The following is a 27,641-nucleotide window of genomic DNA, read 5'->3' as shown; positions in this document are numbered from 1 at the left end:
CGCCGGAGCTGCGGAAAGGCGCTGCTCTTAGCCGGGGGAAATTCCGATTTGTGCCTTTTCCGGTGACTTAATCTGATCGCATTTAAAACAGATGCATAATTATAATGTATTATTAGGGAGAACAGCACGCCTGGCTAAACTTATTAACCGTCCTGGGGTGATTCATGCTCCATTGGAATGAAACCATCCAAAAAGTGAGCTGGGATTGACTCTGACAGCGTTTCAATCAGCCTTTCTCCTCTGTGGCCGGAGCCCGGCTGCCCCGGGAGTCCCGTCCCGTCCGGTCCCGTCCCGGCAGCGCGGCCGGAGCCCCGCGGGAGCGAGGAGGGGCCAGCAGTGCCCCGGGCCGGGTGTGTGAGCCCAGGCTCGGGCTCACGGCGCCGGCGAACTCCCTGAGCAGCTGTCAGGCAGGGTCGGTGCCTTGGAGCCTTGGTGTGAGAAGAGGAAAGGCGAGGAAGCGCGGCGAGGTGGGATGAGTGATGTGCCTGATCAGGAGGATGTTTGCTGGATGAGTTGAACTTCCCGGCGAGCTGATGGGATGCGAAAGGGTCAGATGTGTCCTTGATTAGGCATTTGCCTTGGAAAATAACTTGCCTGTCCTGCAGTAATTAGTTACTAAAGTTGGAATTTTTCTCCCTTAAGCGGTGTTACAGTGCACCTGCCGTGTTTAAGATCTGTCACCGCTTCCAGAATACTCCCCCCTGTTTGCAAGGCTTGCTACTATTAAACCTATTATACTGGAAGCAAATGCCAAGTGTTAGTCCTGGTATAGGTCTCTGGCTGGGAACAGAGTTGGCTGCAGAATGTGGCAATTCAGGCTTCAGCCCTCCAGGTAATTTACATGTACTTGAAGCCTTATGAGCAATTAAGTGGTTTTAGGTTTCTGTGAGTCTTCCAATTTTATACAGTGCTTTTTCTTAAACCTATTTTAAAGTTTTGAAGCTTCATTCATAAACAATGAAAGAGAAAAGTCGGCTGTTGCCCTGAAATGTCAGGTCTGAGTCGGATCAATAGGAAGCGGTGAATATTTTGATACAGTGAAGCTATTTTAAACCCACTTATTATAGTTAAGAACTGCAGGAGTTGTGGAGTATTTATATAACCCTACGTAGCATCTATTGCAGTGTTTGGGCAAAACTGGGTTGTTTAAGCACAAGCTTAAAAGCTTGTCCTGCGGGCCGGTTCAAATGGACTAGGCATGGAAAGCGGTATGAAGTATTTTCTGGTGCTGTTGATGTGGAGGTCAAGGTTGCGCTTGATCTTGGCTGAGCGAGTTTTAATGCAGTTAGAAAAAAGTGGTATTTGAGTGTCATCTCTGAAAGTGTGAAAAAGATAATCACACACTGATTTTGCTAGTACTAATCCCACACTGTTCAAAAGGTGTTCTAAAAGACTGCTTTGTTCATGTGTTTACCTCCTAACTAACTAAAGTACTTCTCATCATTGTAGCTGAGATTTAGGCATTGACTAGAGTGCTCTGAAAGACAGTTAATGGCGTATCTGTATGTGGGGTCATCTAATTAGGATGTTTTTCACTTGCAGCACTGGAAGGGACAAGACAGAAAGGGCTGTTCCGTGCTAGTGATTGTTGAACTAGAAAGGGTTATCTATTCAAAGAGGCAGGCTCTCAGACCCAAAATTTTCTTTTAACTGTAATCACAGAATCTTGCTACCCTGCAGCAGCCAGCTCGAAATGTAACAGTAGAAAAGGAGGTCGATGCTGGAGCTGCAGGACACAGCCCTCCATGTGGGAGATGGATCATGCTGCTAACTTGAACTGAACCAAGATTGTGCATTTAAGCTGGGAACCAGCAATGTCTGTTTCAGGAGGGCAGCACATTGCCATTTTTTTTTCTTACTTCCTTTGCTATTATATTGAAATTACATCACACTGTTCTCTTTTTAATATAGTGATCAAACTTAACACATAAAGGGTCTGTAATTGCTTTCTGTATTTTTTTATGTAGGTTGGGCAAGATTAAGTGGCATCATAAAACTTCTTATAGCAAAATCAATTTTCCAGTGGTAAAACATAATATTTTAGCAGCAGCATGGCACCAAACTAAAGACTATATGGACAGTGATATAACAAACTTGCTTGTAGTCTGGGCTTTGACTGTGTATCAAAGGATTCAATATTTTGTTTCCCACCCTTTACCCACTTAAACTGAAATAGCATGGATTTTAAGCCTGAGGAAGTTGAGCAAGCAAATGTACGTGTTCTCACTTTTTGTCATCAGTCTGCCTAACTTGTTTCTTTCAGACTAAGCAGATCTATTGCGCAAAATCAGTGCAATCCCGATATTTTTGAGCAGTTGACTTATTGATTACTTTGAATGAAAGTGTCACTTGTCAGTTTCTAACACAAGAGCCAGTGTTGTTGAATTTTTTGGTTTTTTTTTTTTTCTTTGTTCTGTAGATGTAGACCTAGAAAACACAAGCTTTTGCCACCCTTGTCTCTGCCACTGTAATTCTTACAGACAGCTGTGATATTTCCTAGTTACGTGTGTAGATTATTACTGAGAGTTTCACCTCCCCAGCTCAAAACCTCCTTGTTCAGCTAGGAGCAAATAGATGTATTTTCCCCCTCTTTTTTACTTATTTATTTGAAGCTGAATGTGGCATGTAGTAACCCAAAACAAGAGATTAATGAAGAAAGGGGGAGAAAATACTTAATGCTGCAGTAGCTCACATTGCTTCTTAATAAAGGTTTATTTATTAAGCAAAATCATCTTGAAACTGGTAACAGTAGAAATGAGTTCTCTCTGTGTACAGAGAAATGCAATTTCCATTCCTACAGATGTGTTGAAGATCTTGCTTGTTGCACCGTGTTAAGTCCAGCTTCTTGCTAGATTAAGGGGGGGCTAATCTCTGCACACACAGTTTGTGTTTCATGCTGGTATCTACCAGTGTTACAGGAGGGAGACCCCTTGCTGCAATTAGGCTTACACATAGGCATGACTCCTTTGCCTGCCATTTAAGCTCCAACAGCCCACCTGGTAGTTTGACCTGCAGGTGTCTTACACTGAAGCTGTCATCCTTCATGTGGCCTGTGCTGGCTAAGACAGGTCACTGTCAGTTTATAGCTGGGGTGGGGAAGATTCAGTGCTCTGTGTATCCAAGGTCGTGCATTGTTACAGTGAATGTGGCAAAAGCAACTCATCTATTGAGGTGGTCCTTCCTTCTAAATCTCAGAAGAAAGGCATATTTTAGGGAGAGTACGGTAGGAAGCTTTAACCTTGAGTGATGTATTGTCTCAGTGACACATTGTCAAAATTGATGTTCTGGAAAATGCATACAGATTTGTCTGTCTGTGTAGGGCTCTTCCATGAAATTTGGTAGCACAGACCACCTTTCTCTAGCTTACACTGCATTTTATTTAGCAAGCCTGAATGGGGCAGCCTTGCTGATGGTAAAAAATATCCATCAACCCTGTTTCAAAGTTGCTGGGCAATATTCCAGACTGTGTTGAAAAAAATCCTGTTAAATGTTTTCACCCTGTAGTGTCAGACTTGCATCATTTTAAAACAGGCCGAGCCCATACACATTTGACAGTACCTCTGTTGGGTCTGCCACATGAGATTTAATCTAGCAAGTGACCCAAATACGTGCACTAGAAGAACAAGTGTAAGTGCACTGGGGAAAATTACTCGCCATCTGTCTCCTTGTTGTGTGTGTATATTTGATTATTAATTTGCATTTGTGATTTTTATGGCCCCTTTTTGTTGTCTTCTCAGTTTATTCAGCTCCAACTACACCTCTCCAGTAGTTTTTAGTAGCTCCAGTTTACAGGTAGCTGCAATCTTCTGAATTCCAGGAGTGAGGTTGGAGATGGGGGGACAGGGATTTGTGTGCTTTCTCTATAGTGTTTTCCCTTTGTCACCTCTGTTCCATCTTCTGCATGCTAATTTCAAACCACCATAAAGATAATTTTTATATGAAACAGGAGCTTTAACATATTCATAAAGGATCAAAGGTAACTTGGAGAAGATGACTGAGTAACTTAGGCTGTGTAGTAAAGGTTTGTAGTTAAGTTTGTGTTGTAGCTGAGTATTAACCAAGTGAACCGATAACTGACTGTCTAATGGGATGAACCTGGCACAATAATACTCTTAATATCAGTTCTTTTTTAAATGCTGAGCATAACCTAAATATGTATTTGGCTTTTGATTTAAAAATGGTTTCTGCATAAAAAAATTATGTGGAACAAAACACTTGGATCCAAATGTGAAATCTTAGTTTCATCTAAATATCGGTAGGTGGTTTGTTTTGGTTCTTTTCTTTTTCCATTTGAGATGCTGTAGTACAGAGATTTTAGAAAGAAAAAAAAAAAGTCCCCACTGGCTTTATTTTAAGATTCTTGTTGCATATGTAACAGTAACATAAAGCATGTCACTTCTGGTAGCTGGTTCAGAGAATAAATTCATGCCTGTTAGCAGACGGAAAGTCTCCCTGAGTCACTGACGGGATGCGCCTCATCTGCAGGAAGTTCTTCCAGCACACAATGGAGTTACAAATTCAAATGATCAACTTTCTCCAACATCTCCCATATGTATTCCAGCTGCACTTCTGAATCTTTTAAGTTTGCCAGAGCGAAAGTTGCTGAAAGGCTCAGAAGTATCTCATCTCAATTTGTTAGCCATCTGATAGCTGCAAGAGTGATGAATTAGAGCTCCTTTGCTTCCCTCATCTGGAAGTTTGCCCTTTCCTTGTTGTTTGCTGCTAGGTTTGGGGTTTTTTTTTTTTTTTTTTTTTTTATTCTTTTTATTCTGTGAAGTTGACTGAATCAGACTTTGCTGTTTGTTTATGGAGTTTCTTTCTTTAGCTGAAATATTTGATGCTGAAACTGATGCAAGACTGCTGGCAACCTGTGCTGAGAGTTGCTCCAAAAACAAAGCTGGAGAAACAGACTAAATCTGAAAGCGGAGATGCTTAGTGTTATTGTTACTTATGTAAAGGTGAATCTGTTCTTTGGGCCAGTGTTTTACATTAGATTTTTTGAAATTTTTATTTCTAAATATTTCGTAGGCTTTTGAGGTAATTCTGTTTTTTTTGGAAAAGAAACCTTTTTAAAATGCCCATTTCCTTTTCTCTTCTTTTAACCCTAATTTTCATCTGCAGTGGTTGTTTGAAAGGTGGAAGCATTTTATCTGGAGACCTGAACCTTATGCCGAAAGTTTTAAAATAAATTTTAGAATTTCTCTTGGTTGTGGAAGCCTATTGTTTGCCTTGGGGCTTGGCAACCTTCGACTCCTTCTGCTTTCCCGGTTGGGGCGACTGATCATATAAACTCTCCATATGATCCTTTGGAGTTGGAGCTTGTTGTGTGGGAAGATTGTTTAAGTCAGGATGGCTGTAGGATTTCATTCCACATCTGCTAGATCAGGTTCTTATCTTGTTTCAGGATGGTCATCCAGACTTAAGATGTGTTATTTTTTGTGCAGGCAGTCCCTCCCTAGTCAGATGGTGTAAATTTTGCAATTTCTTTCCCAGTTTCACCCTCTGCAGAGCTCCATACTTAACTTAGCTCCATTTTTCCCCAAAGGCTAGCCTGTTGGTGAATGAAACTCAAAGAGTCAGGGGAAAGTGGCATGGAATGGCATCCTAAATATTGCTTAACATGTCAACTCTACTGCTCCGTTTGTTACTTCAGGACAGTTGAAATATTTTGTGGACTTGTGAATGGCTTATGACAGACATCTCCAAAGGCAGCGACATGCACTTGGCTCTGCCTTCAGAGGATGCTTCAGGCTAGCACAGGGTTGCTGCTGTTTGTGTATGACAGCTGATTGTGGAACAAAGGAACAAGCTGGATTACTGGAGCAGCCGCCAAGGATCAAGTAATCTATCAATCTCTGTTTTACTTCAAGGAAAAAGAAAATTGGTAAATCAAACTGTTTGAAGCAAATAAAATTTTGTGACCCAGCCTCTTCTCCTCTGTAACTGGGGAAGATTCATTGATGATGCTTCACCAACCATTCCTGGCCTTGTTAAGCTTTGAGAGGGAGAGAAAAAGTAAAAGTGGCTTCCTTGAATACTAATCCTTGTGTTCCCTAGGACACTATGAATTACTCTGTTAGCCTTCATTGTCCTAGTGGCTTCATGAGGAAATTTTTCAAGAATAGTGGCAGGTTTCAGTTGGAGGTAAATAGTTCTCGTTTACTGTCTTCATGTCTCTTATTTCCTTTAACACTTCATATTTTTAATTGCTTTTTGTTTTATTGGAAATATTGTGCTTTCAGCATAAGATTTGTTTTTCTTTTATATCTTAATTATTTTGATTTTTTTTTTTTTGTCCAGTGGTTTATTCAAGTGGCCCATGTTAATGCTTCAAAACTGTTAAACTGTTAAGCAGCAGTGTAATCTGTAAAAACACTGTGAGTGTATATACTATCATTACATTGAATAACAGAATTCTGTTGTATACTAAAATTTGAGATCCTGCCTTTTATGGCATCTTTCTTCCAACAGAGAGCTGGACAGGTTTGCTATTAGTCTGCCACAAAGGCCCCTTAATATATTCACGGGGGTCACTGTTGACTGCCTCAGATCATTTCCTTCTCTCCAGGATTTAAGCACATTGGCCTCAGCAGCATTCCTGGTCCCAGCTGGCCTGGGAAGCCAGAGACTGACAGATAATTGAACGTGGATTTTCTATTTGATGGTACAGACCATTGTTTCTAGATGACTGGACTGGGCTGTGGAATCCCCTTATCGCTCACCAACTTGTCAGTAGACCCCGAAAGCCCTGCCCTGACCTCTGACCTGGGTTTTAAGGGAGAACAGATTTTTCTGAATTAAGCATCCTGCGTCCAGGATGGGTGTTTCTGAATTTAGTGTTACTCTTGGCTATTTTGCTAATGAGAGGATTGTATGATTTTTAGCTCCTGCATGTTTTTGTCAGCTAGTCTAATTTGTGTTCAGGGGAACAGCACATTAATTGGTAGCAGAACTATTGCTGTGAAGTCCCTGCCAGTGCCTGGATGCTATTTTCATGCAGCTTGGTAATTTGCGTACTTAAATCCTAAAAAAGGACTTGAACTCTTGAAACAGGATCACTGTTCAGTGACCAAAATTGTCATGGAAACAAACCCATTCAACAGCAGCCAATGCCCTCCTAGGCCTCTGTCCAGTCTTCTCTTCTCACCTCTGTGGCTTTTTACATATAGCAGTTCGTAATTGGAAGCTGGGCCCAGGAACCAGACTCTAGTGTGCCACTTCCATGTCATTGCTGTAGAGTCACCTGCACCCAGTGCTTGGGTGGGAAACCAGTCTCTGAACACTCTCAAATGCCTAACTAAAAGATGCACCACAAGTGTTTATCTGCAGCCCCAGCTTAGAGAGAGCATTTAATTTCTGTACATAGTGTTTCCAATTGCTTGGCTGCCTGCTCTAAGTGTAACTTGAGTTAACTGCTTGTTTAAGATTTTTCTCTCCCTCTGATACAAGGGAATATGGCTCAAAGTTGTATGGCTTCATGGAGAGCTCTCTGTGAATCAGGCACTTTTATTTAGGAGGTGGTGCTGGGCTGAGTGTGTGGGTTTCGTGTCATGATGCATCAGGAGTGCCTTTGCAGCATCCAACCTCCAATTTCTACACAGGAATATTTCTCAGCTGATGCTTTTTAAAATAGCTTTTATGTTTTTTTTAGCAACTATTGAAGCTGGTAATGGTTAGTACTTTGGTACTAAAAAAGCCAGCATGGAGTTCCAGTGTACAAATAAAGCACTAAGAAATATTCTTCCACTGAAAATAGTTTCCTGAAGTTGATGTTTGGAGCAGTTTTAAGGTGACATAATTACTTAATGGGGGGAGAAAGAAAAACCCCCGAGTTACTGGATGTTGTCTGTTACAAAGATCTTTAAGAATTAAGGAAAATAAAAACCTGTCTGTAGATAGGGGTCAGCCAAGCCCTTTATTGTGGAATATCATGGTTGAAACCAAGCCCTGAAATCCAGCCAACCAGTGCAAAACTGTTTGCTTTTATCAAAGAGCCCCTTGATATGTCTTCATCCAGATTTCAATAGGAGGTGAAAGACTTCAGGAGGAAAACGGCTTGTGTGTACAAAAGATTGGGTGTGCTGAAGTTGCCTCTAGAAGGTAGGCAGAGGAGGTCTGTCCCATTGTCATTTAAATGGTAAATATGCAGCGTGTGGCTGATTTTGGCACCACGTTATTACTGTGTGGTAATTCCTGTGCCTGCATTTTACCCCAGGTGTTTCCCAGAGATGTTTTGTAGCATGCTTAGGGTTCAACCTGCTGTACGTCAGGTTGTGAGTTGTTGAGTTGAAGTTCTTTACTGTATTTATGCCTATACACCTGGCAGGCTTTTAGTAAACAATTTGCTTTGAAACATGCAATTCATTGGATTATAAATAATCAACATCTTGGATGCAAACTGGGGAGAACTGGAATTCTTGATTTCTTAATCCAGGATAATTTGATTTTTTTTTTTGATAAATGAATGATTTGTTTCAGGTTTCTCACATAAAATCTTGAAGTGGGAATTAATTTCAAAAGTCTGCCACTTCTGTGACTTTAAATTTGGTTTCTCCAAGTCTTTTGTGTGTGTGTATATTTTAATCTTGTTTTCAGTGGTGGACCCTTGAAAAGACATGGGAGGCTCTTGCTGCCCAACGTGCAAAACAATACGTTAAATAATACACTTAAACATCTTCCTTTTGAAACACACAATGCCTGTGCCATTATAGGCCATTTAGTAATTTCTCCTCCACAGACTGATCCTGTTGGTATTTTTAGTCTTTGTGATATTGTAGCACTTTGGAAACCTTGGAATATTCTTGGTTTCATTTCACAGCCTGTCAACTTTCCTGGGTCGGAATCAGTTATGTTTGGCTGACTTCTTTGTTTGAGGGGACTTGTATTGGGCTACTTTGAGAAGAGGGTTAGGTCCAGTTGGAAATTCAGATGAGATGCCTGCAGTCACTTCTGGCCTTTAGAGTAACTTTCCTAAGTTTCCTATTTCCAAATAACACTGTAGATTTCCTTTAGTGAAGTAGAAGGAGCCCATATTGTGCTGTGCGTGACTGTGGGTGGAACTTGCAGCTGTTTTTCTGTAGGTTATGAACCTTCTGGTCTATACTCTTTTTATTCATGCTTCATATGCCTTTAAAAATAGATCTTTTTCTTTTCAGATAAAAAGACATGAAGGTACACTGTGCCTTGTTTTGTCCTCTCATTTCCAACAGTTATGTGACAGTGAAGGTGCTGTCATACCTTCTCTTATATTTGGTATTGTACTTATTTGATATTACTACTTAGTGTGACAACAGTATTGATTGTTTTAATATTTTGTATAAGAAGGTGAAAAAATTAGACTCACATTTGAGGCAGGATCTTAACAAGCCTTATTTTCTGTGTTTTACATCGGCACTCAAGATACCACTAAAATGATAAGAATCTTTATATCCTGGATTAAGCCTCTCTGTATTGGTCCATCTTTTTGGTATCAGTATTTAGTTGGTGAATCATCTCTCTGAAATAAATGAATTGGTGAATCATTTAGTTGGAGAATCATCTCTCTGAAATAATTTCTGGTTTGGAAGTTTGGTTCATGAATCGCTGGGAAGATTGATCCCATTCTGTTGTCCTTTCTTTGGCTTTCTAGGCCTCCTTCCAGCCTACATGCCAAAAGAAACACTGGGAAGATACTTCTAGGTATGGTATGCTTCTATCTATGTATTTCCTTACTGCAGAATCTTGAGTTATAGCAAGAATTTCCTTGTAATAAATTCCATGGATTTTCAGTGTATGTGTTTCATTTTCTTCAAACAGTTTTAGATGTACTTGAGGAAACTTTTAAAGGTAGTTTTTTTCTGTGGGTGGTTTTTTGTTTGTTTGTTAGGGTTTTTTTAAGAAAGAAAAGAGGGTTTCTCTGGAAAAATTAACATTAGTTGCAGAAGAAAGGTTTCCTTTTTTTAACCAATTATTTGTAATTAAACTTCTGATGTCTTACATTTTTATAATTAAAGGAGAAGAAAACTTAGGCTTTTTAAATCACTTTGATCTGAATTAAGGTTCCAATGCCAAAAAAATAATTTAAATGCTGCGTGGCTGTATAAATAAAGACTGCTGAAAGAAAAGGTACTAAGAGCATAATGAAAAAATTTAATCAAATGGAATTTTTGTGTCTAGCAGCTCTTATTTTGTAGCACAGTTCTTTATAGCTTCTTTGTAATGCTAGTGTACTTGAATAAATTTTCTGTTTTTGTGAAAAGATGTAGTTATATGTTCTATTCCATTTCACAGTACATTACTCATCTCCTGCATGTAAATCACTTGGCTTGTTAAAAATGTTAGTATTTCTCTTTAATAAACATCACGCTTCTGGAGAGTTCTCAAAATAAACTTTTATCCAGAAGATGAAAGACTTAAGGACAAGGAAAGGCCACAAAGAAAACGGTTCCTCACGTTGTTCTGCTCTCATGGTAAAAAAGCCAAGCCCAGGCTGGATCTCCTGGAGTTGTGTCTGCCCTGCTGTTTGCTGCCAGGCACATTCCTGCTCTGCCTGGCTGTTGGAAGCAGCTCCTGCTATGGGGTGATGTGGCCTCTGGAGTATGGCTGGCAGGAGAAGCCTCAGGTGAGTGCCTGCTGCACCCGCTGAGCCTGGGGCTGTGTGTCGGGATGGGCCCCGAGCGATGCTGCAAGTCACTGCGAATCTCTTACTGCTTTGTATCTTCCCCCATTCCTGCTCATTGTGACAGCAAGCTTGTGGCCACTGAACCGCATCCTTTGATGGTCTGTGGTGCTGGATGGTTCCACGTGGTTCCATCCATGTGCTGGATGCTTCCATCAGGGTATCTGGCTATTTTGAAATGACGGCTTGGTCTTAAAGAAAGGAACTTGTTTTATATACTTCCCCTTTCCGCAGGAATTGCGAAGTGTCTAGATGCTGCTTAGCCAGAGCAATTTTGGTTTCTCTAGTGTGTTTTGCTGTAGTGCTGTACTTGCTTTAATTAAAAGACAAGAGGAGTTGTGGAGAGTCTCCTTCTCTGGAAGTAATTAAAACCCACCTGGACACAATCATGTGCAGCCTGCTCCAGGTGAATGTGCTTTATTTGGATGGAGTAGGGTGTGTCTTGGACGAGATGACCTCCAGCGGTCCCTCCTGAAAGTTTCAATTCTGTGAAAGTCTCACTGAATCAGTTCTGTTTAATGTTGAATGAGTAGGTTTGTATGTGTTCTGAGCAGAATTTGGGATTACCCTGATGGAGTTGAGTAACTGGAGTTTCATGCCTGACTGATACAGGGTTAAAAGCAAAAGGAAGGGTTGGATGTCCAGTGACCAAGGAAGTTACTTGGTCTTCTGAAATTTAGAGCCCACTTGTAGCACATGACAAAATAAAATAGGATATTAATAAAAAAGGTGATGTTTATATGTTAGCATCAGTAAACCTTTGAGAATTTTCAAGAAACTCTTCTCCTCTAGGGGACACTCAGCTCTTTCTTCCATTTTTTTCATAAATGTTCAGTTTTCATTCAATATGAACAATCCTGTCTGAGAACATTTGAGGGCCATGTCATTTAGGGGCTGGGCAAATGTGTGATGAGGTGAGGAAAGAATCCCACAAAGATGAAAGGCCTTAAGTAATATTGACTTTCACCTATTTGTATGCCATGTACCTGGTCTGCTAGCTTGCCATACTAATAATTATTAATATTTGGTATTTTACTCTTGAAAAATGATGAAAAGACTGTCTGTATAGGAATACCTGTAGCGTTTTGTCCATATATCACTAAGATAAGTGTTAACCCTATTGTAATTCTGAGCCGTTTGCTTAATGTGTACAGGAATAAACTAGTTTTGCAGGCAAAAAGGTTTGCTGCTCTTTGCAGCTCTAGATCTTGGTGCTGCTTGGAGAAGGCAGCTTCTCGAAGCAGGAAATTGGAATGGTGCAGATCTGCAGGTACCGTGGTGATGAGCACCATACGTGCCTTGAAAGGCTCTCATGCAGTAGCTTGGAGCAGGGTACCCCCCTGTTAGGCACAGTTTCCAGAAACACATGCTGTGTGTGGTATTTCAGTCTACCAATTTGGCTCTGTGCTTGGCTTGTTCTGAACATCTTGCAGACTGAAATTTGTAGATTTTGTTGAGGTTCTCTGTGTTGTAGCTTACTATAGGCAGGGAGCTCCAGTTTGTGTTCACAGTATGCTTGCTAATTGTTAATAATGTGAAAAAGCACAGGAGTTTATTTTAAAGCAAAAAGATTTAAACCTCAGTTTCTTACTACTGAATCCTAATGTTAGGGTACTGTTTCTGAATAAATAAAATTACTCTAAAGCATAAAAAGAAATAACTAAGACATAGGTAAATGAAAATATGGGAAAGGTTACAGCATTCCAGAATAAAAACTTACTTTACTAATGCCTGTGCCTCAGTCTTTCTGTAAATATTTAAGGAAAAATCTGAGTGATATGGGTGAGAATTTTCAGTGATGAATGTGATTGAAATAATTTATCAGATTTTTTCCTGCTTGTCCACTGAACTGAAACAATTCTGCTTCAGAATGCAAATTGCACTGGATCTTAGTGTGTTCAAGGATCTAAGGAACTAGTCTTTGTGTGGCATAGTGGGAGTGATGGCTGAAGGTTTTTGCTTGAACAAGGGCACTGAGAGCACTTTATTTTGCATACTTCTTTCAAGATAAGAAATCGTGGGGAAACATCTGTGTGGAAATGTACCATGTTGTACTTTATGTGCTGCTGTATGCTGTATTAGTGGAGAGTATTTGTTTTCCACCCTCATTTTTCTTGGACTGAAATCCTGTATAAAGTGTGTGAAGTAGCAGAGAATGGTCCTGTTAAGGCAGAGCAAATACTGTCATAGTTCTAAGAATGAATCTGAAATTGTACCACTTTGCCAAGAGTGAGTATACTTGTAGAATAAGTGCTCAAGGAAGACTTCTTGTCTTTTATGGTGTATTTTGTGTTGTAAAATGCAAAAGAACCCTTTTCATTACAGGATGGTTGCATTTAATATGCATACTTAATTACGTATCTAACTATATATATATACACAATAAAATACATAATTTTTCATTCCGTCTGTACTCGCATGCCATCTTATGTCTGCACCAGCAGCACAGGTCATGGATAAAGTAAATGATTGGGCCCTGCAATCAGTGACTTTTCCAACAGAGTGATTAAATTATTATCCAGAGTGATTAAATTATTATGCCCTTGGGAGTTTCTGAGCTTCTAAATATAGTAAGAAGTATGGTAATCAGAAAAAGCAAGTTGTTTGTTTTGTGTTTAGTGAGTCCTTATTTCTTTAGTCTTTGTTCTGAATAGCATCAGGAACAGCTGAATTTTTACTTTCTGCAGTGAAGGATCTCTTCTGACTTTGCAATATTTGGGTTTCCTTCTTTTTTTTTTGCTGAAGGTTGGAAGTTAGCTCCTTGGGTCAGCTTACACTATTATGTTTTAAAATAAAACTAAATGAGAAAGCAAATGCAGAGATCATATTTCAGGTCTTGCTTCAGAAACTGACTAAACTTTGATGTAATTGAATTCAATTTAGATTGGTTGAATATTGCTGCTGTTCTAATTAAAGAAAGAAGACTAGACCTTACTAATCTGTTATTCTTGTAGCTGCCTAAAATTTATTCTCTTTTGAAGTACAAATGAACAAGTGAACTCTTCTGCTTCAGTGAAGAAGCAGAGTCAGTGTTTGTGCATAGACAATTATGCATTAACTATTTCTTGCAGATTGGAGAGGATAACCTGCTTAGTAATATTCAAAAATAAGGATAAATATAACTTAATAATCTGCTTTAGTGATGATTTGTTTATTTTGTCCAAACTTAGTTAAAATCAAAAGGAAAGCAAATAGGTCTGACATGCTAGTAAGAGATAAAATGGCAGAGTATGCCTTGGCTTTGCTGTTGGGACTTCAGTTTTACAAACACTTGGACATGTGTTCAGCTTTTCAGATGTAAATAGTCCCATTAGATGAAATCTGGGTCTAAATGGAATCAATGGTAAAACCTGTGGCAATTTAAATAAGGCTAGAATTTCATGAATGAGTTCACTGAGACTACTTGTATGCATAAACACATGGCTGAGTGTTTGCAGGATGGAGGGCCTGCGAGGATGTGAGAATAAGACCCTTTCGACACAGTTTGAAGTCTGACCTGTCCTGCTGCTGAACGATCAAGAGCCACAGTGAGGAAGTAGGGGACCATTTTGTGCATAAACAACTGCAGTACATAAAACATCATAAATAACTACAATTCATAAAATGCTTGGTTGGTCCTAAATAATGAAGCAGTGAAAATGTTTATGGGATGTGCTTGTAATATGTTTTTATTTTATATTTTTGGCACAAATACATGTAAGCATCATTATTATGCTTTATTATTCAGAAAAACTCAGTAGCAGTAGACTTTCTTTTAGAAGAGGGACGGTAAAATAGAAATTACAGGGCAGCCCCCCTACCTTGTTCTTTCAGTCGTAGGAGTCACTCAACATTTGATAATTGTGTCAGCTGTTTTAATCATCATGTATATTAACTACTCAATTTTACATCACACTTGGTAAAGAAACGCTGTGGGTATTACCATAATTGTGATGGTTCTCACCATCTGAGGCTCTCCCTTCCAGATGTTTCACCAGTTTTCAAATTTGATTTGGAGCTGCATGTGCAGCAAAGCAACTGTTATATAAACTAACAGATCTGTCTCTCTTTGTGCAGAGCATCTTTGCAGAGCCTAGTTTCACATTTCTTGGTGAGAAATATTACTGAATGACTGCCCTCTTACAATCCTGTGAGATTTATATAAGTGCAATTTTCCAGGTTTTTGAGGGAGCCCTAATTTACATTTCATAACACATACAAAGCAATTAGCATGAAGTCTTATGGCAGCTTGACAGTCCTTTGTGCCTGTGGAAACAGTTATACAATAGTGCATGTGCAGATAATGTTATCAGGTGCCCTTTGTGCGTGCTCACTTGTTTTACTTGGGGCATACTAAAAAGCTGCAGCCTAATTCTCATTTAAACTAAACTTGCTCTATTGTACAATGAACTTGCATAAAGCGAGAAATGTCGAGGTCTTAAGAATATAATAGTTACTGTTCATTGTTCTGAGCGACCTCATTTTGGCATGCTCAGGGTGTTTTTCTCTATGAGTATGGCTTTGAATGGCAGTGATGAAGTAACATGACCTCTTAGGTGAGGTCAGACTCAGGCTTCAAGGCTTCCTTCTGTCTTTGCTCTCTGTCTCCTCACAGTTGGATGTAGAACCTTGTATCTTCCCTGAGGTGGCAACTAATAGTGCTTATGTCTTTGAAGAATGGAGAAGAACATCTCAACTGCATTCTCCTGCTGATTGTGCAGTCCAGCCGTTGTTGGGGAATAGAGAGGGGAGAGTTGGTGTAGTGGGAAAGAAGGCAAAGAAGTAAAGCAGCAAGGTTGTAGAAGGTTTGACACTGGTAACAGCTTCTTTGGCTGTTGTGTGCACAGATGACTGGGGCAAATACTTCTGTACTTCTTACTCATCTTTGTTGATTTTTTTAAGGTTTAAAGTGTTTTTGTTTCAGTCTGGTAAGATACTGATACAATTTCATTCACTTAAGTTAATTTATCCAGCTGTGCAGGGAGCAATACCTTAGGGTGCTTTCAGGAGCTCTTGAGAAGAGATTTTCTGCCCCAGGGAGTTGTGGACTGAAAGGTGTGAGAAGAGCAATGCATGGAAAAGAGGCAGTGTATGCAGGGTGGTCCTGTGTCTTGGAGATGAATAGGTCTGCGGGTACAAGAGCCATTTAAACATTATGGTGTCAAATACGGGGAGTCTGGTGAATGGAAAAGGCAAAGCAGAAGGTGTAAGGGAAAGGTGAAATGGGATACAGACCTTACAGACTTTGTTGGCTTTTAGGTGTGTGACATGCAGAAGATACAAGCCCAGTACACAAGCTGTGAGAAGAACTGCTCTCAGAGTATGAATGCAGCTGAGAGACATTATCCCTAGGCTTTGGCAATCTCAGCTGTTTCTGTTGTAGGAAGCCAGGCTGGGTCAAACTGCTTAAGCCTGTTTGCTTGATGGGAACAAACCTAAGATCGATCACACCATCAGCATGGTCAGCAGGTCTGAAGGGATGACAGTTAGTAGGGTAAGTAAGGGTAAGCAATCAGTGCAGATAATGTGGTCAGAAGGTACTGGGGAAGCCTGTCCAGAGAGGTCTCTGGGGATTTCACTCCTGCCTTTCATGGGTTTTCATCTTGCTCTTCTAACCGGTTCTCTCTGTCTCCCTGGGTGGTTTCTCGTCATTTCCTACAATAGAAAGCTATTAAGACATATACTGAAAACAGATGCTGGAACCAAAGGAGGAGAAATGAGCAATGACTGACTTAATGGACTTGGGCCCGTTCAAGAAGAGACACAATATGGCCTAAAAAAGAGATTTGCTTCCCCTTTTGGGGAAGCAAAATGGATAAAACAGTGTGGTTGAAGACAGACTTAGCTGATGCTGTGCAAAAGCGAGGTTGCTACAGAACCTACAATTTTGTGATTGCCTTGTTTGGCTGTTCCTTGCACTAATTCCTAGTTTGGGACAGATGGTGATGATGCAGAGCACTGCTGCTTTGAGCTGGCCCTTGCCAAGGCTGCTGTGTGGCTAATGAAGCACGAGGCTTTAACCTTGTCTTGGCAGTAGCGGTTTGGATGGAAGTCCAAGCTGAACTATCGTCAGAGACAAGGCTATTTTTAGGGCTATGTGTATGAAGAAATAGTCAATACAAAGCTATGGAAAACTCTTGAAAAGTGGCCTTGTGCCTTGAATACTTTATGCTGAAGAAATTTTCAAATCTCTCTCAACATGATAACTGACTGTGAGTGTCAAACCTGGCACTGCACAGCATGTGGCATTCATTTATTACTCCATTATAAGATTAAGTGTTATGAATGACATCAGTATTCTTTTTTCTGTTTGCTTAGATTATTGTTATAGTAGACACACATCTTTAATTCCAGGAAGATAGGCTTTTCTCTCTCTTTTTGGACTTGCTCATTTTTCCTACCATGTCTTAGCTTCAAGGACAAAGGAAAACTTAATTTTTACATTAAAGAAGAAATTATTTGTAAAGACACATTATACTCCCAGGCTTCCAAAACTTGTGGTCTGAAACTGGAGCTGTAGCCACAACTAATGTGTTCAGAGAGCAGCTCGGTGTGGAGTTTTACTGAAATGTTTGGTGAATGCTCTCAAGAGCAGTGAGTGAAGCTTTATAAGTTTTCCTGTAGTTCCCTGTATACTGCCTGATGTTTACTGCTGGCATGATCTTGCTAGAAATGCATTATAAAATTAGACCTATCAATTTACCATGAAAGACAGAATAGCGATAGTATTCCCCATCCACATTAGCTTGTTTGTATATCTCCTCTCTCTTCCTAAACCAGGAAGAAGATACTGAGATTTTCATGTTGTTGCCATTTTTTAAAAATATGCCATTTTCTTAGGAAAGAGGAATGCTTTAGAAGTGCTAATGGCTATGGCCTGTGTTCACCATACAAGAAATGATACAGTGTTTCTTGTAATGCATCTGTATTCTGTGTGTGGTGAGCTGGGCTTTGCACTTAGTGGCAGAACTGCAGTGTGGGGGCAACATCCTTGAACAGGTGAGCCCATAGCAACTGCAGGGAAAATTTTCTTGTACTCTGGAAGTGCTGCTCCCACCAACTGTTGGTCAAGGTAATGCTATGAAAACAATTCAAGTGGTAGGTAGATAATGGCAAAATTCAGAAGGCAATAACTAGACCTATTATATGTAAAAGTAAAAAACCCACCATTATCTATAAGTGAGCATTCCGGAATGCTAATACTTTTCATAATGATTTTATCACTTGTTTTGGTTAACTATTTTAAGTTCATGTGGTAGTAATATTCTATTTTCAAGGTGATTAAGTTGGAGTTTTGGAGACTTTAAATATGAGGAACAGCTGCAATCTCTGTCTGACCTAAGAAAGGACTAAAAGCAGGAAATCATCCAGGGTGACATATGGGCAGTGCTTACTCTTGAGTTCCTCAAAGATCTAAATATACTCAGAATCTGAGGTGAAACAGTGTTGTTTGTGTGCTTCAGTGTTAATCTGGGTTATATTTCTGGCATGTGCTAGAGTCGTAGCTCTATCTTCAGGGCAGGTGTAGCCAGAAAACTGAGATAGAGACCAGGACCAGACTTAGCTGATGAATGGCTTATCTGCAGTGTGGGTGGTTGAAAAGTATAAACTATATAATTTATAATTTATTATCATAACATGATTTCTGAAGCAGTCTGATCCTTCTAGAGTTGCATCCTTGCTATTTGAGAGACTATAGAAATCAAAGCTGTCTCAGCCCCTAAAACCTTGTTGTTCAGGCCCCTATTCTGGAAAAAAAGCCCCTACCCAAAATCAACATACTTCATATCTACCCCTGCACATTTTTTATCTTATTTAGTAGGATTACTTTTATAAACCTAAACATTGGTATGGCTGTCTTATTTTTTCAAGAACATTAAAATCTCAGGCATTTTGCTCATGTTTTACTTCTGATTACTTCATGCTGTGGGTATTGATGAGATAAGAAAATCTGTATCTAGAGCATTGTTGTGGGGAAAGAAAAATTGTGTGCAATGTTTCTCATCAACCATAATTAAAAGATTGACTATTACAATTAAAATTAATTGATTTTTAATAAAGGATTGCTGTACTTTAAAAAAATATATTTAAATCACCCACTCATAACTTTTGCTTCATGTTTCAGAAAGCTTTTGGAAAATTTTGTTTTCCTCTTTCAGTGTAACTATGTCTAAGAGAAAAGGAATTCGGTATTTCCTGAAGGTAGTTATATTTCTTAAATCATTGAATCAAAATGCAGTGGTTAAAGTTAATAAATATTTACTTTGGTTTTAAGCTTGGAACCATCAGCCACCAGCTAATCTGTGAATTTGCCTGAGGTGGTGATATGAGCCTTCAGAGCATTATATTTGAAGTTGCACTCATCCGTTGATTAACCGAATAAAATTTGCATCTTTAACAAAGACCAGCCTATAGCTTTCTCTAAGTAAATAATTCTATGCATATTTTTCAGTAGTGTTTTACAAATTTTTCCCTTTTAATTGTTTTAACATTACTTTAATCTGTGTGTTGGTTTTTTTTTTTTTTTTTTGGGGGGGGGTTTCCCTCTTTTTTTTATCTTTAGAGAAAGCTTGTTTTCAATATCAAACAAACCCCAAACCCTATCAGAAAAAAAATGTTGGGAATAAAAGCAATTTCATATTATCATAGACCATGAACTGTGAAAGTGATACAAGCTCAACTAATCTTCTCACAAGTCAGTATTAAATTTTTTTAGTCTCTGGTTTTTGTGATGTTATGTTTGGTTTTTTTTAATATATCTTTTTTATTGTTGTCACTTGCTTTGTCTGCTTTATTCTTTCCTACCTCACTGCTACATCATACTTTCTATGGGGCAAAGACAAACCTCCTTGAGCTTGTACTTGTCTTTTGTCTTGTCTTTCAGGAAAGCCTCTTCAGTGATGGATTGAATTCTTTAAATGTCATTACTCTCTTCTCAAAACCTGATATTTTTATTGATATTTATAACTTATGTAACCTGCTGCCTCTCACTTTTAGGTATTTGGTCAGGATGAGTGTCAGGGTTGATGTAGGTGAATACAGGTAATTATGTCTCTTCTATATTACGTGAAGTTTTTGAAAAATATGAGATCATAAAATAGAAAAATAATAGGAAACCATTGTGTTAATGTAAAATGTGTTCTACTCATCAGTTTTGCTCATGAGCTGCGGTGCACTCTCTAGGACACATTTGCCAGCAGGGCAGATCTATGAGAGTTTCCCCTTGTTGGGGTCAGGATTGCCTTTAGATCTGGAGCATCTGCAGTCCTGAGGATGTGCTGGTTTCTGGGAGTGTTTGCTGCAGAACTGGTGTGTCGCCTCACCGAAAGCCTTTGGCTTGTCCTCCCCTGCCTGCTTTGCTTGGATAATCCTGCAGCAGCTGTCGGAGTTTCCCTTTGATCCCTCTGGCTTCAGAGACACTAGAAACCTGGCCCTGACCCCTGCTGAGCTGGTGGAGATAAGAGCAACATCATCCTCATTGAACCTGTGTGTACCATTGCCCTATTTTAGCTAAGTGAAGGGTCAAAATCAGATCCCTGATTTGATTTCCAAGGATGAGTGACAGGCAGTCCTCCCCACATTGCTTGTTCCCCAGTGATGGCAGCTGCATGTGCCCTGTCCCCAGTGTCCCTGTGTGTGGAGTAGTGATATGGTGTCAGCAGTTCCCTGTGATAGCACCCCTGCTTCTGACAGCTGGAGGGAAAAGCAGGTGTTTGTGGATGAGGTTATACTCATATTTGATTGAGACCTGCTGTCTGTCATTGCGGTCCAATGCAGAAAGTGTTGTCAGTGGATATCTGGGGAGAAGCTGCATGTAAGGCAGCAAGAGATCAAAAAATACAGAGCTGCTGAGTTTGTCCTGTTGTATTTGGTATTGTTTGTGAGGCTCAGTGGAACGCACATCCTTTATTTTAGATGATGTCTCACTGTCCCTGAAAACATGTCTTTTAAAAGTTTTGCTCTTATTATTTTTTGCTTCAGCATGCATTTGTGAACTAAACATACACAGGAAGGGTGCTCTGCCATTGATTCAGTTCCTGTCCTACAAAGCATCCCCACTGAATTGTTTTGGAAATGGTTTAATGCATAATCTGCAGTGTGAAGAGGCAGGCAGTGAGAAGGGTAGGTGATTAAATCATTCCATAAATACTGATACACAATTTGAACACAATACTGCTTGGATTAACTGCCTCTACTTTATGTACATCATTTTCTGTTAAAATAATTTGTTTTTCTACAGGTAAAAAGTTAATCTTGTAATTTTAAATTAATCTGGGTTTAAATTCTATTGGCACAATCTACTTTCTCTTTTCATTTTGACAAAATGTTCCACTCTGCTAGGCAAATGCAAAAGTTTACCATAGGAATCTGGTACATGAGACCTTTTCAAGTGTATAGGTATTGCAGATTGCCTTTTCTACAGCTTCCACATCACTTTGTTTAATAGCAACTTTTTCAATGTCTAGAAATGTACAGGGGTGATGCAAAGATTATGCTTTACTATTTCAGTCTACTTTGAGGAACTGGACTTGGCAATAACCCTTGTACCCTTGGCCCCTCTTGTGCAGTATTAATCCCAGGGTAACTAATGAATGGTGCATGTACAAGATTGAAATGTATTTTTGCAAAGTCTTGCAATGTCATGAGATTAAACGTGTGTCTTTCTGCCTTGGTTTTTGTTGTTATCAAAATGTCTAGGTTGTGGCTTTGATATTAGGTGGCTGGTGTAAGCTTGGTTTTGACCCCTCTGTGAGGTGTCAGAAACTCCTGTCTGAAGATGTTTTCAGCTCCAAAGTCGGGTAGTCTTGAAGCATTTCTTTTTGTCCTACTGCTGGCAGTACTGATCTGACAAGATGCAGGTGAAAGCAGCAGCCCGAGGTCCCCACTCACAGTGTGTCTGGGGACCTCAGGGCTCAGTCACAGTTGCTTCTGGCTGCTGAGAGCTAAAACTCAGGCATGAGCATGGGAACCTGCCTAGGGGTGCCTAAACTGCTGGTGCATCCTGGAAGAATTAGTACCTAAGTGCTTTCTTGCACAAAGTGTTATGAATACCATCCTATCACCATTAAAAAACCCAGAGTGAAACAGAACCCTTTGTGATTGTTTGTTCCTTTGTGTGCTTCATGGCTTTCTAATTAAAAAAACACCTAATGTGTCTGTTCTGTTCTTTCTTTCAAAGCACGAAATATGCATTTCTGTATTGGAAAGGGGATACATCTTTTATCCCTTTCCTTTTTCATCTGAAAAAAAGTGGCAGGAAAGAAATACAAATGCAGTGTTTGAATTAATTTCCCCCTGATGTTGAAGAAGGCTTTTCTCACATATTGACTGTAGTTTTTGCTTTGAAAAATGATGTGTGTGTAACCCCTAGTGTGCTACACAGTCACTCTGTGAATGCTGGATGGGGACATCAGTCAAATCCTCCTTTAGCCACTCTCTACTAAGCCTAGTCAGGCTTTACTTTACTGTCCAGTGGATATCTCTGGGCCTTGCAGATTTAGTCTCTTATCCAGGGCAATTTTCAGGAATTCCATTTTGGGGCATTCTTGCTACCAGAAGAGTTGCCCAAATATTGAAACTTGTAATTTCACATACGTTGCTCCTGTTAGAGGAGATAATGTACAATGGGGAAGAGTATTTTTGGCCTCTGTAAAATGCAGTTTCTCAGCAGCTGTACTTTCTGGTTCCAGTGTGGTAATTCATAGATTTTGAAGTTTTGTTTGTGTCTTCGTTGGGTTTTGGTTTTTATTTTGTATTTTTTGTTCTGATGTGGGTGTTGAGTTTGTCTAGGTTTTTCAATTGTGTTGCATTTCCACCTTCCTCAGATTTTTCTTCTTTACTGTGGGAAAACTAGCTGTTCTTTCCTTGTTCTTTTAATGAAAGTTTTGAAAATGACCCTGGAACAAATGACACAGAAGTTCTTTTGGTGAGGTAGCTTTACCTGAGTCTTTGCATTTATGTAGCTGGGTGCTGCTGGCTGTAATGCAAGCAGACCTACTGGCAGATGCTTTAAGGCAGATGGAGATTTTTTTTTTTTTTACCTCTTTTCCAGGTGTTTTCTGATTTTGGTATTTACTCAGTTGTTCTTTGGAGTGGTTTTAATGTTGGATCGCTGAGCAGTATTACTGACAGTGCAAAGCCTGAAGATATCTGCTTAGTTATTGCAGTATTTTCTGTTAATAGTTGACAATATATTTGCAGAATGCTTCTGTTTATTAATTTAATGGTTTTACCTGTCAAGGCATAGGGCTAAGCACACTACCAGCTTTAAACCAGCATCAGTCCAATGCACAGATGGAGAACACCTATTTTGTGCTTCAGGGTAGGATTTTCCCCAGCACAGATGTGTGTAAATAGAAGTCATAGATATATTTGCTTAGTTTGTGCTTTTCATCAAATTCTGCTTCTGTTTAAGGACTTTTTCTCAACCTCTTAGGAGTTTCTTTCCTGAACATGTATGAAGAAGAACCAGGAGGTGAACTCCTGTTTCCAGAGTAATGTACTTTTAATCAAGTGGGGTTGTAAGCTCTTAAATTGGGTATGACCTGTTTGGCCTTACAAATCCCTTCTAGAAGAGATAGTCAGCAGATGTATTGTAACTAGAGTCTATTGGAAAAGGTTGCAGTCTGGAGAGGAATGTGCATGACGTCCTTTAAATCTCTTTCCATTAAAAGTTTCTTTTGTTCCCAAGGAAGTAAAGCAATGATTATGTTATGGGGTTGACGGTTTTGCAAAAGTTTCATATTTTCAGAACAAGGCTATTCAGCTGTTGAGGATGATGTAAAATTCAAGGACTCTTACTAATCTTTTTGATGGGACTAAAGTATATTTTTACACCTCCTCCCTCCTTATAAAACTCCAAACCTCATTTCACAAGGTGACCAAGGATTGGACTCCCTATTTCATGGATTTTGGTAATTATAGCAAGTCATTAGGTACTCTCTGCCCCTCTGGTGGTGTAAAAAGCTCCACAGACTCTCTCAGCTGGGTTCCCTTTACTGAGGATTAAGTGTGTTGGAGTTCTTCCTGCTGTGTCCTGCTGCTGCTTTTCACAACGCCTTTGGTGTTGTAAGTTGTCACTGGGAGGAGGAGCTGTTACCCACGTCTGATTCATAGCTACCTTGTTCCTACTTCATCTCTTCATAGTGAAAAGTGTTATTTTCATCCCTTCCTTTTTTCCTTTGGTCCATTCACTTAGGAGATAAGATACAGAGGCTGTGGTTGCTCTCTCTGTTGCAGTTACCTTTGTGTGTTTAAGGGCATTGGAGTTAAGAGTTTTATTACATGCATTGGGTATCTATGCTTATGGTAAAGTGATGTTAACTCAGGTACTGATGACTTTTCTTTCTTCCTCAAATTCAGGACGTCAGCAAAAGACTCAGGAGTGACCAATCTGCAGTTGAGACCATGATGCTGCATCCTCATCCTCTTCCCTTAACTTTTTCCGAGAAAGAGACAGGAAGTGATATTCTTCCTTACTTTTGATATTGGCAAACATGGTGATACCTTTTTTATTGAATAAAGAAGAAACATAACTGGAGGCAGTTTGAATTCTACTTTTTTTCTGCTATGCATGTTGTTGTGTGTGTGTTTGTTCTCAGTGGTGTCTGATACTGATTGAATAGCTCTTGCTGTGTAACCCATTTCTGATTTAAAATCTTGAGCCTGATGTCATACTAGGAGTATGAACAAGATTTATTTTGCCTAACTTCTTAAAGTATTTTGGTCTAGTTGAAAGTTGTTATGAGGGTAAGAATATTGTTCACAGGGAACAAAGGTGTGCAGCTTGTGCAGGCTCAATGAACTTCATTACCAGAGTGGCTTCTCCCCTTCTCTGTCTCCATTCACAATGGTTTAGTATTTCAAGTCATATATTTTAAAACATTTACTTCTACATGCATGAGAGGATTCTCTCCTTTAACTTGAGTATGGTTGTTTATTAATAACCTTTGGAAATAATCATCTTAGTTGATAAGGAGTGAATGCTGGTTTCTTGCTTTAGAGGACAAAGATATTGAATATGACCAAATACTGTTGCTAAAATATGGAGAATATATCATGTTAACCTTTGTTTTAAAAATCTTTCTATGCCTGTAATACCACATGAGAAATCTATCACATAAAAAGATAAGGTAGAGAGAGACTAGCATTGTTGATCTGCTGTGCATACAAATACTAGTCTTTTTTAAAGCAGGATTACTAGAAAAATAATCATCACAAAATCAGTGGCATAATCTTTTATCCTCCTTCCCTTTCTCTGTTCTTTGTGTTAAAAAGAAAAAAAATCCAAGAAAGCACCCTGCTATTGTATCTGAGCTAAAGTTTTAGCTGCTGTAAGTTAATACATTGCTAGTAAACAGAATTAGGCTGACTCACAACAAAAGAGGTTCCTTATTTCAGCTTTCAGATGCAGGAAGAAGGCAGACTGATTTTTAACAACAGCTACAATTACAGCAAAGGAAAGAAATCAAAATATTCTGTAGAAACAAGGAGAGTTCACGGAGTTGTCTTTTCCTAGGCATGCAGGGAGACGGAGACATGGTGCAAGTGAAGTGGTTAAATTAGGTTGTGGCATGAGCTTTAGTGGGGATTGCTAGGAAATAATTTGCAGAGTGGAGGAGAGCTTCCTTCCTTAATTGTTTCCACCTGGTAGCAGGCTATTGTCAGACCAGGGACCTCTCTGCCCCTTGGAGCAGCACTCTGAATGAGAAATACACTGTGCTCTGCGAGTAAGTAGTGTTTGGATAATAGCTAATTCTGCCTGGCTTCGTTTTACAAATCTGTTTGGAAATGTGGTAGAACAGCATTCTCCTCTAGGAATATGTGCTTTCCCGCTATGGTCTCACTTGGGAGACTGTTTTTCTGTGTTTTTGTGTTGTTGCTACTGCAAGCACCATGGTATGTTTTCAAAGTTCTGTATAAAAATGTGAAGTGTTACATTACTTGTTAAAGTACTGTGACTTTTTTGTCCTGAAAAAATGCACCCAGAAGTTTAGGAATGCAGTGCCTTACTAGAAGACAAATTAAGTAGAGAGTCCTTTATTATGCTCTAGATTTAGCTACTAGGAAGGAGAAAAAAGCCTTGCCTAACACTAAAAAAAAGTGGAAGGAACAGGCATGCATGTGAAGTGATATCACCACCTGATCTTAAAAAAAAAAAAAAATCATAATGACTTCTAATGCAAGACCTCACTCTGTGAAATTAACTTACCACATCTAATGCAGCTCAGAAATTCGATCCAGTTTCAGTAGCTGAAGGCTAGAATGTGGAAGTCCCTTCTTTTGTAATCTGTGCCTCTTAAAAAGTGTCCTTGATTTCTGCCTTCAAAGTCTAGAGGACATAGAAGTGAAATGGGATAAGCCTTTATCAGAAATCAAATGAAATGTGGATTTCCAAGGTAAGTGTGTAGGATTACTGCAGACTGCCTGTGTACACCTGTTGTAGTTCTAGTCTCATTTAATTTCTCTCAAATGATGGTACTGTATCCTAATTAATAGTTTGCTATGTTTGTTGATGGACTTGGGAATCAAAAATTCAAAATGAAGTTGCAGCGATTAAAAACGTCTCAGCAATGAGACTCAGGACTCTGGATACATTAGTCAGTGCAATCCCATTGGTAGCTGACAGCCCACTGCTGGTGTTGCACAGGTGGCTTTGCCACAATGGAACCTGCACATTCCTCACACACCTGGCATCCCTGACATGGAGCAGGAGGCAGACAAATGCCTACCAACTACTGGGGATGCTTTGTCTGCCAGAGCTACCCTGGATTCCAGGAGCTGCTTGGTACTGGCTGTGGAATATTAAGCAGGGCTGAATCTGCCTCAGTATGTTGGAATGGGATTGCATATTTCATTAAAGCCTAATTTGTTTTTCATGGGGAAATACCAGAGGCTTCAGCAATTATCGTACTTCTAAGATCAGGAGAAAGATGCTTGGATGAAATTTAGCAAACAAGGCTGTCAGTGCTCATTTGGTAACTCCTTTGTGAATCATTTTGAACCAAATTTGCATGATTATAGCAGACCCAGAAAACCTTTTGCTGCAATTATTCAGAGATACCACTATATAATCAGCTGGAGGTAGTAGGTATGCTTCTTACAAAGCTTTTTTTCACCATTTCTGGCCTTTTCAGTCCCTTTCTCAGCCTCCCTGGGGGCATTCAGAGACAACCTGGCACTGACCCAGAGAAGATAGATACATGAAGGATAGTGGGTTGGACAGAGGAGGGATGTTGACCTTTTGACAGAAGGATAAGATTCTGTTTTTTCAGATTTGACCCTGCATTTCTTGAAATCTGCAAGGTTTAGGGACAAAAACCTTGTGAGTTGCTCACATCCCTCATACTGGAGCCTGGATTGAAAGTGCTTCATACATCTAGGGTTAACAATCTAATCTAGGAATTGAATTGAGCCCGTGTAACTTGCATGCTAAATTTTGAAATGCTTGCCAGATGAGGAAAAAAAAGGTGGTAGGGAAATTAGAGAGTCAGTAGTGCCAAATCAGCTCTAAAGCTGTCTTGCTTTGCTCTTTATTTCAAGTAGTGGAGTAGGAAGCTGAGTCTTGCGTTACAATGAAAAAGGAGTTTGTGCCTCACAGTATCGTTGTGAAAGTTAATTATTTGTAAATAAGAGAGTTCAAGACTGACAGGAAAAAAACCCCACATTAAATCTGAAACAACAGCACAGGTATTTTTGATGGTGATGGGGTAAGGGGGAGAGTGCATGTGGAGCTCTGTGAGACAATGTAATTTTTGTTCCCAGCCTATGGAAGTGGTTAGCAGCTGCTTATTGACTGTAACAGTTTGTTCTTAATTGACAAGGTTCCCATCTTGAGAGTTTTCAGTTGTATGCTTATATCTCCTCTGTCTTGGTGTTCTCTAAACAGTTGAAGAAGCCTGGCATGTCTCTTCCACCACGGCAGCAGAAATCGAATTGCATCAGAACAATCAGACATTGTGAAGTGAGTTGTTGGGAAGTCTGTGCCTGAGATACAGCTGTTTCT

General features: G+C 39.6%; 1 protein-coding gene across 1 annotated transcript in view; it reads left to right on the top strand.

The window, feature by feature from the left end:
• The window catches only part of TMTC2 (transmembrane O-mannosyltransferase targeting cadherins 2), a 231,557-nt gene that overhangs the window by 504 nt on the left and 203,412 nt on the right, over positions 1-27,641 (top strand). The gene's annotated exons all lie outside the window — the stretch shown is intronic.

This window comes from Zosterops lateralis (genome assembly GCF_965231275.1).
Source record: "Zosterops lateralis genome assembly, chromosome: 4".
In the NCBI taxonomy this organism is placed as follows: domain Eukaryota; kingdom Metazoa; phylum Chordata; class Aves; order Passeriformes; family Zosteropidae; genus Zosterops; species Zosterops lateralis.
This window is presented reverse-complemented; position numbering and strand designations above follow the sequence as displayed.